The 16,614-nt window shown below is 44.4% G+C and overlaps 1 protein-coding gene across 1 annotated transcript in view; it reads right to left on the reverse strand.

Annotated features, from left to right (window-relative positions):
- Nucleotides 1-16,614, reverse strand: part of LOC121552684 (monocarboxylate transporter 10-like) — a 77,708-nt gene that overhangs the window by 22,474 nt on the left and 38,620 nt on the right. The gene's annotated exons all lie outside the window — the stretch shown is intronic.

The following is a 16,614-nucleotide window of genomic DNA, read 5'->3' on the forward strand; positions in this document are numbered from 1 at the left end:
CTTCTGCTACCATTTCTGTCAACCCGTTTACGCATACAGTTTGACGCATATGTTCGATAAATCCAATGTATGCACCACACAGAACGCACTGCAACTGCCTCTGCAACGCAATGCTGCAAGGCAAACGCAGCGTTCCATTGGAAATGAATGTACTTCTGGTGTACCAAAACGCAATGACTCTGTCGGTGTGTTCAAAGCGGAAGAGCATGGGTCAGGGCTCTCAGTTTATTCTCCTCTTCTTTTCCCTTTGAGGAATCCCTTTTCTCCCCAGGCTGCCTGCTAGGCTAATTCTATTATTCTAAATTGTCATCACAAGCTTGATCTATTTGTACAATACATCACAGGCCAAAATCAGTAAGTGTCTATAATATCAACATGATAAATAAGACTAGGCTCCACAAGTTAATATATATATAGTATACCCAACAAATCCTTCAGAGCTATCAAAAACAAGACTGATAGTGTCCTAAGCATTAAGGGTGACTACCAACAGATGTGGCAGTCTACAGTTATAAGAGATGAACAGATAACCCCAGACGTTGTCAAGATGAAACAGCTGCTAAGGAGATCTCCGCTGAGACAGGGAGCAGATAGCCTGGTCCCAGATCTGCCTGTTTGTGCCATCTTGCCAACTCAACAACCATAGGAGCGGGCGAGACTGCACAAACAGAGCTGGGAACGGGCTAGTGAACAAAGTCAGTGCTAGAGCCACTCCTAGGGATGGAAACATAAGGCCAGGACATTGGTTCTGTCACATTCACCGAGTCAAAGACTCTGTCTAGCCTGGTGACTTGTAGTGGCGTGGCATAGTATAATAGGCTAATCATTCAGTTTGTAATAAAGCAATATCTGCAGGATGTGCTTAATGAATTGAATCTACCTCTCTGCGAAATTAACGATTGAACTGAGTTTGCAGAGTCACAGAAGGTAACCTGAGTAGGCTTATTAGAGATACTTAGTTCTAAAAGCAGGTCAGAACATTCTCCACTTACAAGCTACATTACATAGTCTGTTCATATTTTCTTATTTAGTAATAGCCTACACTGAGTGTACAAAACATTAAGAACACCTGCTCTTTCCATGACAGACTGACCAGGTGAATCCAGGTGAAAGCTATGATCACTTAATGATGTCACCTGTTAAATCCACTTCAATCAGTGTAGATGAAGGGGAGGAGACAGGTTAAATAAGGAATTTTAAGCCTTGAGACATGGATTGTGTGTGTGTGTCATTCAGAGGGTGAATGGGCATGACAAAATATTTAAGTGCCTTTGAATGGGTTATGGTAGCAGGTGCCAGGCTCACTGATTTGAGTGTGTCAAGAACGGCAATGCTGCTGGGTTTCTCACGCTATGGGTGGAGTCATAAACAGGTTAAAGCCACATGTAAAGGTCTGTATTCGGGTCCCAACTCAACAAATTCCTCAACATTCAATGGATGTTCTAAGATTCTGTCTTCTCATATTTGCTGAGACATCATACCACTTTAGCCTACATTATGTAATACATGGAAGTGAACAAAAAGGAAGAAGAATCTCACAAAAGACAACAGGAAATTGCTGTCCCGTTTTCATCTTTGGGCTTTCTCGATTTAAAAGCATTTACGGTTCAGACGAAGGGAAGAATTTCAAATTTAAAATGTAATATCAGGACGATCCTCTTTTCCAGGTGACATCCTGCTAGTGCCGGAGGCCCAGAGTGTACAGTCACTGACAGACAGACCAGGCAGAGCTGGTCTAGGTCTTCTCTGTTCACTTCCTAACCTCTCTCTCCATTGTGCTCTGAGACTGTGGATGGTGAACCCAGTCACCCCAGCAGCAGCCAGACCTACCTCACCCCACGCCATGAAACAACCCCCTCACACTCAGAGGGAGATGCAGGCCCAGGGTAACTAAGACCTCACTGGGAAGATATGCAACTAAGGGTCAATGAACACTCTTGCTGTAAGACATTTATAGCTCTAGTTAGCGTTTCATAATTTCTACATGTGAGTATTACACAATTCATTTTGCGAGTAGCGGTTAGAACAGCAGAAAAAAAGAAAATAGATTTAGCTGGCATGGCAGTTATTATGCTTACGCAAGTGCTGTCAGAAGGGCAATCAGTCTGTCTCACTACTTGTTTCCTATTTTTCTGTGATTCAGTGACGGAGCCCAGGATGACCGAGAAAACAGGACGAAATGTTTGTCCTTTTCACATGGTGAGGAAGTCTGTCTGTCCTGTCCACCCTCTAGGCTCTTCCCTGGCAGTAAGCAGTAACATTAACAACAGTAGCTAGCTGCACACAGTTTCTTAACAGGACGTCTCAGGGTTCTAGTTAATGGAAGATCGTGGCTACCCACTGGGCACAGAAGTCAATTCAACGTTTATTCCACGTTGGTTCAACGTAATTTCATTGAAATGACGTGGAAACAACATTGATTCAACCAGTGTGTGCCCCCAGTGGGTAGAACCTAAACTCAGTAAATACACTAAACACCTCACATTTCGCTCATTAGCTGGGGGTTAGGCTCCTTATTCACCGTAGTCAATGGAAAGTTACTACTAAGGGCAATGCAGAACATCCACTACTACCACTTTTCAATGTTCATCTAACAAAAAGCCACTCATAATGCATTCTAGGAAAGAGGCTTAATAGAAACAGCTTGGACGGCCTAGCAACATGGAAACATGGAAAATTGAAATAGATACACACATTATCAGCACACAGGACAGGCTTCACCTGACACCACAGCCCAGAGCCAGAGAAGAGAACTCCCCCCACACCTCTAGGACTAGGCTCCGCATAAGAACCTCTTCCTTCCTCCCCAGCAGAGCCAAGTGTTAATAAATCAACAGCACACACTGTGCTACCCTAACCCTACCCACACTGAGAGGAACTCTTAGCTCACTTACATACTGTTCTTGTGTCCCCACTGGGCACACCACGTTGAGACATTGATCAATGAGATTTCAACCTTTGTTTGTTGAATTCCCAATGTGTTATCACTAAGCTTTTAACCATCTAAAAGCACAACAAAATTCCAATGGAAAAACAATTTCAGATTTTGGGTTTAGTTGTCATCTAAATGTGCTATCACTGCGCTTTCAAATATTCAAACTTGAAGATTGCTGAGTGGCGCAGCGGTCTAAGGCACAGCATCTCAGTGCTAGAGGCGTCACTACAGACCCTGGTTCGATTCCAGGCTGTATCACAACCCAACCCGGCCGTGATTGGGAGTCCCATAGGGCGGAGCACAATTGGCCCAGCGTCGTCCGGGTTTGGCCGGGGTAAGCCGTCATTGTAAATAATAATTTGTTCTTAACTGACTTGCCTAGTTAAATAAAGGTTAAATAAAAAATAAAAATAAATCTAACTTAACAGAGCTTGAGAAAATCTGCAAGGAAGAAGGGGAGAAAATCCCCAAACCCAGATGTGCAAAGCTGATACAGACATACCCAAGAAGACTCAAAGCTGTAATCACTGCCAAAGGTGTTTTTACAAAGTATTGACTCAGGGGTGTGAATACTTATGTAAATTAGATATTTTTGTATTTCATTTTCAATTAAATTAGCAAAAATGTCTAAAAACTTGTTTTCACTTTGTCATTATGGGGTATTGTATAGGCAAAAACAAAATAATGAATTCAGGCTGTAACACACAAAATGTGGAATAAGTCAAAGCGTATGAATACTTTCTGAAGACACTGTAGTTACAGTAGGCTAACCTCAAAATGTGGCCATGGATGTGTTACTCATTTAAGGTTGAATAAATACTGTTACATTCGTTTGTAGGCTAGCCTTAACTTTACTGTATTACAAAAGTAATATTGAATTGTGTTTGGTTGACAACGCAACCAAATATCAACATTTAAATGATATTTAATGCTTGGATAGTTTTATCTGAGCCACCGGCTTAATCGTATTCTTTAACTTTTATTTTTGGTTTAGTTGGAGATGTGAATCCAACATAATTTGTTAACTTGTCAACAAGTTATTTGGCTATTTACTGTATTGCAAAAGTGATATTGAATTGTGTTTGGTTGTCAACACAACCACATATCAACATTTGATGGAGATGCATCTTTTGTGCCAATGACTTAGTCTGGCTTTAACTACAGTTTGTCTACAAATTAATAATTTATATGTTGGATTCACGTCTCCATCTAAACCAGGTCTCAGTGTTAAAGAATAGGACTAAATCAAATCAAACTTTGCATTTAAAGTTTGATTTGATTTAGTCCTATTCTTTAACTTTGATATTGGGTTGATAGAGACGTGAATCTAACATATTAATGATTCACTTGAAGATTACATTTGAAATCAACCCAAGCTTGAAACCCTATGCCTATATGTATTGTCTATTTTTAGTTTAACCCTAGGAGTGGGTTGAATTGAAACAATAGCTGTTGATGACTTTGCAAATACTTTATAGGCCAAAATAGTATAATTGATTATATGACTTTAAAGTATGGTTACATTTAATTTGTTCTGTTAAATCTACTCTTTGGAATGACATGCAGATCTTAAGCCGGCAATTCTATAGACAGTGGTATGTTTGTGTGCCTGTGTGTTGGAATATTCAGCCTGCTCTCATAGACTAGACGTAACATAGTAAATGTAAATCTGGGACACTCAAATAAGTATGATATGTTTCGTTTGGTATGATTACATAAGACAGATGGTTACGGTGGTTAGTCGGGGTGAATGGGTGTGCGTAAAATGCGAACGTCTAGCAACCCAAAGGTTGCGAGTTTGAATCTCATCACTGACAACTTTAGCATTTTAGCTAATTAGCAACTTTTCAACTACTTACTACTGTTGAGCTACTTTGCAACTACTTAGCATGTTAGCGAGCCCTTCCCCTTACCCTTTTAGCTAACCATTCCCCTAACCTTAACCCTTTCACCTAACTCCTAGCCTTAACCCTAACCCCAAACCTAGCTAACGTTAGCCAGCTAGCTAATGTTAGCCTCCTAGCTAGAATTCATAACATATTATACATTTTGCAATTCGTAACATAGTGTACTTTTTGCAAATTCGTAACATATAATATGAATTATAATTCGTAACACATCATACGAAATGGGTGAAGGACATCCACAAATGAATACATACCATACGAAACGTCACATAACACAATGTTCCGGATTTATGTACAGAATAATACAAAATGCTCTGAGACCAGGTTGGAATATTTAATGACTGAGGTTTCCCCACCATATCCTCGGGCTAGTTAAAAACATGCTCATTTTCTATAAAGACACACCATCCCCAAGACTCCCATGTATGACTTTACACTACCACTCCTCTGATATAAAATGTAACCTAGCGCAGAGTGACCAGTTACTCCCCAATCTAACCACTAACCAGTATGGGCAGGGGTGAGGGGTTAGGGGGTGCATGTGATCTGTCTTCATGTGGAGCTCAGCTCAGTAACTCATTAGAGCCATTTAGCGACTGGAGGCTGCAGGTAGGCATGCTCAGGCCTGCTCCTCAGTCTCAGTCTGGGCCTCCCCTGCCTGTCTGCCTGGGAGAAGATTAATAATACCATGCAGCCTCGCTCGCTGACGAGTCACATCACTTCACACAGAATACACTGGACTAGGTAATGACCAACATATGCTTTAAATGCACTATTAAGAGCAGGCAAATCACACCCTGACATCACACCCTGTTGATCAGAGTAGATATTTCCTTGAAATCTTAAATGTATTTTACTCATCAAATGAATTTCTGAAACTTCACTACTACTGGTAGAAGTGGGTCACAATAAATGACGTAACATTTACAGAAAGAAAATGAGCTATCATTACCCCTCCCTCCTCCCTCTCTGTGAATGACTTCGTCAACCATTTTGAAAAGAAGGTTGACGACATCCGATCCTCATTTATTAAGTCAAATGACACCGCTGGTCCTGCTCACACTGCCCTACCCTATGCTTTGACTTCTTTCTCCCCTCTCTCTCCAGATGAAATCTTGCGACTTGTGACGGCCGGCCGCCCAACAACCTGCCCGCTTGACCCTATCCCCTCCTCTCTTCTCCAGACCATTTCCGGAGACCTTCTCCCTTACCTCACCTCGCTCATTACGTTTACATTTTAGTCATTTAGCAGACGCTCTTATCCAGAGCGACTTACAGTTAGTGATTACATGTTTTTTTTATACTGGCCCCCCGTGGGAATCGAACCCACAACCCTGGCGTTGCAAACGCCATGCTCTATCAACTGAGCTACATCCCTGCCGGCCATTCCCTCCCCTACCCTGGACGACGCTGGGCCAATTGTGCGCCGCCCATGAGTCTCCCGCTGGCCATGTCCCTTCCGTCTTCAAGAGAGCGAGAGTTGCACCCCTCCTCAAAAAACCTACACTCGATCCCTCCGATGTCAACAACTACAGACCAGTATCCCTTCTTTCTTTTCTCTCCAAAACTCTTGAGCATGCAGTCTCTAGCCAACTCTCCTGCCATCTCTCTCAGAATGACCTTCTTGATCCAAACCAGTCAGGTTTCAAGACTGGTCATTCAACTGAGACTGCTCTTCTCTGTGTCACGGAGGCTCTCCGCACTGCTAAAGCTACCTATCTCTCCTCTGCTCTTATCCTTCTAGTCCTATCTGCTGCCTTTGATACTGTGAACCATCAGATCCTCCTCTCCACCCTCTCTGAATTGGGCATCTCCGGCGCTGCGCACTCTTGGATTGCATCCTACCTGACAGGTCGCTCCTACCAGGTGGCGTGGCGAAAATCTGTCTCCGCACCACGTGCTCTCACCACTGGTGTCCCCCAGGGCTCAGTTCTAGGCCCTCTCCTATTCTCTCTATACACCAAGTCACTTGGCTCTGTCATATCCTCACATGGTCTCTCCTATCATTGCTACGCAGACGACACACAATTAATTTTCTCCTTTCCCCCTTCTGATAACCAGGTGGCGAATCGCATCTCTCCATGTCTGGCAGACATATCAGTGTGGATGTCAGATCACCACCTCAAGCTGAACATCGGCAAGACGGAGCTGCTCTTCCTCCCGGGGAAGGACTGCCCGCTCCATGATCTCGCCATCACGGTTGACAACTCCATTGTGTCCTCCTCCCAGAGTGCAAAGAACCTTGGCGTGACCCTGGACAACACCCTGTCGTTCTCCGCTAACATCAAAGCGGTGACCCGATCCTGCAGGTTCATGCTCTAAAACATTTGCAGAGTACGACCCTACCTTACACAGAAAGCGGCACAGGTCCTAATCCAGGCACTTGTCATCTCCCGTCTGGATTACTGCAACTCGCTGTTGGCTGGGCTCCCTGCCTGTGCCATTAAACCCCTACAACTTATCCAGAACGCTGCAGCCCGTCTGGTGTTCAACCTTCCCAAGTTCTCTCATGTCACCCCGCTCCTCCGCACACTCCACTGGCTTCCAGTTGAGGCTCGCATCTACTACAAGACCATGGTGCTTGCCTACGGAGCTGTGAGGGGAACGGCACCTCCTTACCTTCAGGCTCTGATCAGACCCTACACCCAAACGAGGGCACTACGTTCATCCACCTCTGGCCTGCTAGCCCCCCTACCTCTACGGAAGCACAGTTCCCGCTCAGCCCAGTCAAAGCTATTCGCTGCTCTGGCACCCCAATGGTGGAACAAGCTCCCCCACGACGCCAGGACAGCGGAGTCACTGACCACCTTCCGGAGACACTTGAAACCCTACCTCTTTAAGGAATACCTGGAATAGTATAAAAGTAATCATTCTACACCCCCCCATTAAAAAAAAGTGGTTGTCCCACTGGCTATCATAAATTGAATGCACCAATTTGTAAGTCGCTCTGGATAAGAGCGTCTGCTAAATGACGTAAATGTAAAAATTACATGGTTTTACTTTCCCTAGAAAGATTACAATAAAGTAGGTTGTGACCTGCTAGCACATAACTGCATATAGCAGCCTCAATTACACTTCAGCTTTGTAGACACTAAAAAGACCCAAATATTTTTGTTCATTATATTATGCTGAACACAAATATAAAACGCAACATGCTACAATTTCAAAGATTTTGCTGAGTTACAGTTCATATAAGGAAATCTGTCAATTGAAATAATTTCATTAGGCCCTAATCTATGGATTTCACGACTGGGCAGGGGCGCAGCCATTGAAGGGCTGGAAGGCCCAGACACTTGAGAGCCAGGTCCACCCACTGGGGAGCCAGGCCCAGCCAATCAGAATGAGTTTTTCCCCCACAAAAGGGCTTTATTACTGACAGAAATACTCCTCAGAACCCTGCCCTCCCCCCTCTGATGATCCCGCAGGTGAAGAAGTCAGATGTGGAGGTCCTGGGCTGGTGTGGTTGCACGTGGTCTGCGGTTGTGAGGCCAGTTGGACGTACTGCCAAATTCTCTAAAACAACGTTGGCCTCCAATGGTAGAGAAATGAACATTCAATTCTCTGGAAACAGCTCTGGTGGACACTCCTGCAGTCAGCATGCCAGTTGCACACTCCCTCAAAACTTGAGACAGCTGTGGCATTGTGTTGCGTTTACATTTTTGTTCAGTGTACATAACTACACACAGGGGTTTCGGAGCATGGTCGGTGATATAGGCTAACAACTAGAAAGAGAAAAGTAGGCTAGTCCTTATGAGGAGCTGCTTGGCTTGGCTGGCCCAGTAACTCTGCAGCCAACCCGAGCAGTCGGTCCTGACCATGGGGCCTCGGACTCTGTCGCTGCTCCTGGGTTTGATCTGGGATAGGCTAAGCTGCTCCATGTTGACAAACTGGCCCAAATCCAGACCCCTCCTGCAGGGCGAACACATCCCCAGCCTGGCCTGTGCTACATGGAGCTGGAGAGCCATGGCTGCAGCCCAGTCATCTCAGGACAGGCCCAGCTCAGGGCTCCATCGGGGGGGAAGTAATGGAGCACAGCGCCGGCCCTGCGCCAGAGCAACGCAGCCTCAACCCCACCAGCCAGCACAGCCAAGTCGCATTATGATCAGCCTGTCTAACTCATTTTAGACCCAGTCACCTCTGACACTGAGGAAGACTGACTCAGATATTGTACTGTACTGTAACTGTATAACAGATAAAGCCTCTATGGTGTCACAGAGAGACAGAGTAGGATATAGGGTGTGAGGCTAAGTGCACTTGAGAAGAGATGCATCCAACACAGGAGAAGGATAGTAGACTATAGTAGGGTTAATGGGTTTAACACACAAGGCTCCATATGTTAAGCATGCTTTGAACATAGCAGGCCAGAACCTGATGTTAAATGTGCACCAAGGGGGGTTGGGGTGTAATGGCCACAATCCTGAAACAACTACATCAGGTGTTAAACACTCTCTGTTTACGTTCAGCCCACACAAGAGCATTGAATGCTCTAAGATACAGAAGTCATGGGAAGACATGTCGCACTGGGCACACCATGTCATTTCAACGTGGATAATTGGGTCATATTTGGTTGAGACATTGATCAATGAGATTACAAACTATATTCACCCACTCAAAAAGACAGCCAAAAGCTTGTTGAATTTCCAATGTGTTATCTCTATGCTTTCACTCATCTAAAAGCACAACCAAAAAAGTAAGATTTTTGGTTTAGTTGTCACCCAAATGTATATCACTGTGCGTTCAACTATTTAAAAGCACAGCAAAGTTCAAATGGGAATACAATGTCAGATGTTTTGTTAATTTAAATCAAATCAAATCAAATTTTATTGGTCACATGCGCCGAATACAACAGGTGCAGACATTACAGTGAAATGCTTACTTACAGCCCTTAACCAACAGTGCATTTATTTTAAACAAAAAAGTAAGAATAAAACAACAACAAAAGAGTGTTGAGAAAAAAAGAGCAGAAGTAAAATAAAGTGACAGTAGGGAGGCTATATATACAGTAAAATAAAGTGACAGTAGGGAGGCTATATATACAGGGGGGTACCGTTGCATAGTCAATGTGCGGGGGCACCGGCTAGTTGAGGTAGTTGAGGTAATATGTACATGTGGGTAGAGTTAAAGTGACTATGCATAAATACTTAACAGAGTAGCAGCAGCGTAAAAAGGATGGGGGGGGGGGGCAGTGCAAATAGTCCGGGTAGCCATGATTAGCTGTTCAGGAGTCTTATGGCTTGGGGGTAGAAGCTGTTGAGAAGTCTTTTGGACCTAGACTTGGCACTCCGGTACCGCTTGCCGTGCGGTAGCAGAGAGAACAGTCTATGACTAGGGTGGCTGGAGTCTTTGACAATTTTGAGGGCCTTCCTCTGACACCGCCTGGTATAGAGGTCCTGGATGGCAGGGAGCTTTGCCCCAGTGATGTACTGGGCCGTACGCACTACCCTCTGTAGTGCCTTGCGGTCAGAGGCCAAGCAGTTGCCATACCAGGCGGTGATGCAACCAGTCAGGATGCTCTCGATGGTGCAGCTGTAGAATTTTTTGAGGATCTGAGGACCCATGCCAAATCTTTTTAGTCTCCTGAGGGGAATAGGCTTTGTCGTGCCCTCTTCACGACTGTCTTGGTGTGTTTGGACCATGATAGTTCGTTGGTGATGTGGACACCAAGGAACTTGAAGCTCTCAACCTGTTCCACTACAGCCCCGTCGATGAGAATGGGGGCGTGCTCAGTCCTCTTTTTTTTCCTGTAGTCCACAATCATCTCCTTTGTCTTGGTCACGTTGAGGGAGAGGTTGTTGTCCTGGCACCACACGGCCAGATCTCTGACCTCCTCCCTATAGGCTGTCTCATCGTTGTCGGTGATCAGGCCTACCACTGTTGTGTCGTCGGCAAACTTAATGATGGTGTTGGAGTCGTGCCTGGCCATGCAGTCATGGGTGAACAGAGAGTACAGGAGGGGACTGAGCACGCACCCCTGAGGGGCCCCCGTGTTGAGGATCAGTGTGGCAGATGTGTTGTTACCTACCCTTACCACCTGGGGGCGGCCCGTCAGGAAGTACCGCAGATTAAGGTGTTATCACTGTGTGTCATCTAATAGCTGAACCAAATGACCTGGATTGCAGTTGAGATTACATTAAAAGTACATGCAAGTGATCAATGCCGTTCGAGATTCTGCTCAGATTACAGCAATTGTGAAGATCTCTACTGACCTGCGAGGACCTATCCATGCTATCTTGAACATGCACGCTTTATATGTTTACATAACAAGACATTTATAGTTACAATAACCTCAAAATGTGGCCATGGATGTGTTACTCATTTTAAAGTTGAATGTTACATTAGCTTGTAAAATAGCCTTAACTTTAGGCTATTTACTGTATTTAAAAAGTGATATTGAATTGTGTTTGATTGTCAACGCAACCAAATATCAACATTTCAAGGAGATGTACTGTATCTTCTGCTTGGATAGTTCCATCTGTGCCATTGACTTTTAGTCTGGCTTTAATTCCAGTTTGTCTACAAATTAATAATTCATGTGTTAGATTCACATCTCCATCTCAACCAAAAAGTTAAAGAATAGGACTAAATCAAATCAAACTTTAAGCAGGGCTTGGTTAAAACACTGAATGGGAGACCAAAGGGTAGCTGTAGACTGATCAATTCTTCAATAGGATGTGCTGCCCAGCCTATTGGTTTTTTTCTGATAGTGGATATAATATCGAAGATCTGACGTTGTTTTAAAAAGGTACAAATTCAACATATTTTATACAAGATTTGTCTATGTTGAAATTTGGTTACCATGATGACATAATCCTGTGGTTGAAATTTCACCCTCAAAACAACTACCGGTACTTCAAATAGAAATGTATTTTCCACGTAGATTCCACATCACAACACGTTGACAAATTACGTTGAAACAACGTTGATTCAACTAGTTTGTGCCCAGTGCGGTGGGTCTTCAAAACCTGTCAGAATCGGAATAAATAATCTCAATGATTCAGCCTGTTAAAAAACAATTATCTCAGATTCATTCTCATGATGACCACTGACCAATAGTACCACAGCAGTCCAAATCTGTGCAGTTGTTGCCAAGGAACCAGTAGGCTCTTAGGGTTTGACAATGACCAGAGACTAGTCTTTCCCAGTCCCCACAAACGGCCACTGACAGAGAGAACTATCTGAAAGACATTACAGAACTAAACTGATCAGCCCTTTTCAGCCCACCAGTATCCATTTGTAGTAGGGCTAATATTGTCCAGTTCTACCTGAGCACTTTGGTGTTTCACCAGTTATGACACTCGGCTCAGGCTGCCAGCTGCTCCATTCTCTCCTGCTCAGTGCTTAGTTGGCACTACCCCCTACCATCACCCCCATCCCCACGCCAGTCCAGCTTCTCTGTGATGTCAAGCAGTAATGAGAAAAGCCCCAGTCATGTCATTACCAGAGCTCCTAGCCGGCAATTACACCAATAATTCGAGCGGTTGGTTGGTTAATCCTCCGGACCCCATGGAGGGCCACAGTCCACTACTCCAGTCCACCTCTGGGACTCACTGTACACTTCACAACCTCAGACCTGGGTTCAAATACGATTTGAATTTATTTTTAATATTTTATCTGGTCTTGATTGAGCTTGCCTGGTGCAATGGAACCAATAGTATAGTTGCAAAAGTGAAAACCCAGTCAATCTGGCACTCCAGGAAGACTAAAGCAAATGCACAAATTATTTGAACAATTTCAAATAATTATTTGAACCCAGGTTTGCTCTACACACTTCACTACACAAGCACTAGCCTCACTCCCTCTCCTCTCACTCCCTCCCAGCTGGAAGGCATTACACTGCCTGCTCTATAGAGGGGTTTGGCTTTGCTCTGCACACGGTCGAGATTTAGGTCTTTAATTCCTGAATATGAAAAACCCACGCACGTGCTTCATGACCAGGGGAAGTGGAGAAGAAAAAAAAAAACGATGAATGTTGACATGCCAAAAAAGTGCAAACGACCGCAAATTATTTATGACTTGGAGCATATGAATTAAAAACATCAGAACTTGTTTGGGAAGACATTCCTCTATGTAGTTTATGCCGTTATGGGAGTTGCAGAGGAGGAAAGGGGTGGTGTACTCTGAGTGAATGGTGATTGGGGCGTTTCTCTCCCACCTCCATATACTGTACCATGGAGCCTGGCCAGTCTACGCATGGTTTTCATTAGGGATTTTCTTTCTCACCATCTTTTTGTTCAACATGGGTTTCACAGAACGTGATATTTCAAAATATTCACAAAGCTTTTTACCTCTACTGATACACTGGTTATCATCGACTGCAAAGCCTTTTTCTCTCAGTAAGTTGTATTCGTTTAGGCTTACTGCAAAACCTTTAGTCTTTCATTTACTGCAAAACCTTGTTCCCTTGAAGATTTTTTAGAAGGGGAGTCAATTCCATTTCAAACCATCAGGAAATCAAAGGCTGTTTGTACAGTATCTTCTGTTGTAGTAAGACAGCAGCTGCCCTTCTCTAAGTGCAGTTTCAAATCAAATCAAAGTGAGAGATAAACCAACCAACTGATGAAATATTACAAACTGTGTAACTTTAGGACGCACGTCCAGATGGTCGCCTGGGCCAGATTAATGTTTATTTAGAGGGTTACTAAACAGGAATCATTTGAATCCAAAACAGAGCTGTTTGCTTTCACCCTGAGGCGTCAGAGACATCAATGTCAGGCCAGCCTCCACACCACAGAACGCCTCTTATTCAGATGAGGTTGTTTGATGTTTTAACATAACGTTTAGTGATGAGATGTTGCGGTCAGCTCTTCTGAGTAAATGCATTCCCAAGAAATCGAGCCTCTGGATGTTTTAAAATCAGCAGAGCCACTGACTTACTGACTCCCGCTCTACCTGTTTCCAAAGCACTAGGCCTACTGTTGCTGCTCTGTCACTAACAGCCATTCGCTGTTGTCCTTTTTCCAGCCCCTCAGGCTATGGGCTGACATTGACTATCATGATCAGGAAGCCAAGCAATTGGTGCTTGTGCTGCTGTGGGCCGTGTTCTGCTGCGCTTGCCGCCAGCCTGTTTACCTACTCATGCTTTATCTCCCAATAACCTTCACCTAAACGCAGTGTCAAGTTTACACGAGACAGAGGTCAAATGCTCTGTCAAACATTAACCTGTATCTGCTTACTGATCATCAAACGTTTCTGGAGAGCTTCACTCCACGTTTTTTTTTACTCTGTGTGCCAGCTATTTTTGTGCACGTCACAAGAAGGCTATAGTTTTCTTAGTAGCAGCCGTAAAAATGACATAGACACATTCAGTATTGAATTAAACCCAAGGGGCCACTGGAGCCATAGGTTGTTAATGTTCATGTCCAATTTCAAAACAAGGCTGGGAATGCGTGCCTTTTGTATGGCTGAGCCCAGGATAAGGGGTATGGAAGGAGAGTGACATAAAGCGATGCAAAACATTTAGTCTAACAATGCTTGATAAGATCCCTCCCTCCACCACAGGCAGACATGGAACCACTGACCATTGCGTTCTTGTATTTTCTTTAATCACTTTACTGCTCTGCAGTCTGTTCTCAGACAGCTCCTGCTGTGGGCCCGGAGAACCTGAGCTGGAGACCCTCAGAGATGGAGGGAGGAACGGAGGAGAGGAATAGAAGGAGGAAAGGCCTCGCCCCACTCCACCTTGTTTTCTGTTCCCCCAGCAGGTCCATGGGATCCAGACTGGGAGGAAAGCGTCCCAGCTTTAACTCAGACTGGGAGAAAACAAACCGGCTCGGTCCGGCGTCACATGGGACAGATGGCGGATTACCCTGAGGAGGAACACCGTGCACGGCTGGGGAGGGAGGGAGGGATGAGGGATTATCTAAAACGTACATCTTGATCCCAGGCTGTGCCATCCTCTTTTGCTTCCTCATTTACAAATGATCAGGAGAAGTAAATCACTTTCAGTGAGGTGAAAACCCGACTACCTGTACTGTTGAAGCGCCGTATTAATGTGTAAGAGAATTACAGACATTTGCACAACGTTATGTAATGATTGTTCATGTTTGTGGTTTTTTCATTCCCTTGAGTCTATCATACTGATTTTATGCTTGCGACGGGCGGTAGTGATGCGCGGGTGGACTCATAACCCGCAGTCCCCGCGGATACCTGCGGGGCAGGCAGGTTTAGGGTCATGAAATATTGTGTGGATAAAGGGTGAGTGGGTGGGGAGCGGGTTAAAAAGAGAAAACAATAACTTCAAAAATCCATCAATGTATTCTTCTTGTGCAATTTATATCTATAGGCTACATTGAGGTTTTTATTTCATTACTTTACGCTATCTGGAGTAAGCCTAAGCTTTACGGCCTAAAAGCCGATTTATGCTTGATCTGGCAATGGGGTCCAAAGGCTCCGTACGGAGGGTGTGAAGCAATTGCGGAGCCTCCAGAGGTCTGCAGAGGCCAAATCAAGCTCCGTACAGGGATGCCGTGTGCCTTCCAAATGTTGCAACAATGCGGAGGGCTCCGTATAGCTCCGCATTTACATGATTGGTTGACGGTAGGTGGGGGAGGTACGTCCTGTATAAACAAACTCCCTTCATTGACAACTTCCTTCACAACTGCTCTGCTCCACGAAGTGCAAGAAGTATGAATGCCCTGACTTCTGCAGAGGCCACGTCGCAGTAAATGCTGTACGGCCAATGCAGACAGCAGATTGACCATGCTGATAGCTTAACTGTACACGCACCAAATAGCCTACACGCCAATCGCCAAATGCTTTTGGGAACGGGCAAAAAATGTTTACGTCGATCTACGGAGGCAAAATGGACAACGTTGGAGTTTAATTCAATAACGATTTGAACACACCGACTGAGTCATTGCGTTTTGGTACACCAGAAGTACATTCATTTCCAATGGAACACTGCATTTGCCTTGTAGCATTGCGTTGCAGAGGCAGTGGCAATGCGTTCTGTGTGGTGCATATGTTGGATTTATTGTAGCTCAGCCTCTGAATGTCAAAGAAACAAAAACAATGATATTCCCATATGCCTCGGAGACACGTCTTTCCCAGGTATTTTACAGCTTATTTCTAGCATAAAGCATCGCGGACCAAAGCGCTGTTATAGATCACTTTATAAAATCGGATCCGTTTTATTTAAGCTAATTAACCTTATTTAGGCCTGTGCTTTTTGCAATTTTCTTTAATAAATACCTTAATTCGTTTTTTGTCTTGGTTTTGACTTAACAGCCCTTCACTGACACGGAGGTAGGCTATTTAAAGACTGCATGGTGACCGACAAATCTATGGATATATAAGCCTATAGCCAAATTTAGTCTGTCAAAGAAATAGGCTCCAACACAAAGCCCTCTTGTTGATAGTAAAGTCCCCTGTAGCTCAGTTGGTAGAGCATAGCGCTTGCAACGCCAGGGTTGTGGGTTCGTTTCCCACGGGGGGCCAGTATGAAAATGTATGCACTCATGTCACGCCCTGACTTATGGGACTCTAGTATGTTGAGTCAGGGTGTGGAGTTCTATGTTGTTATTTCTATGTTTACGTTCTAGGTGTTGTATTTCTATGTTTGGCCGGGTGTGATTCCCAATCAGAGACAGCTGTCGCTCGTTGTCTCTGATTGGGGATCATACTTAGGCAGCCTATTGGCAATCATTAGTTGTAGGATCTTGTTCCGTGTAGAGGCTTGTATTGTGTTGAGTCTGAGGACTTCACGTTACGTTGTTTTTGTTCGTGTGTTTATCTTTGTAATAAACATGTATGCATTTCACGCTGCGCCTTGGT

This window comes from Coregonus clupeaformis, unplaced genomic scaffold (assembly GCF_020615455.1).
Source record: "Coregonus clupeaformis isolate EN_2021a unplaced genomic scaffold, ASM2061545v1 scaf0101, whole genome shotgun sequence".
Classification (NCBI taxonomy): Eukaryota; Metazoa; Chordata; class Actinopteri; order Salmoniformes; family Salmonidae; genus Coregonus; species Coregonus clupeaformis.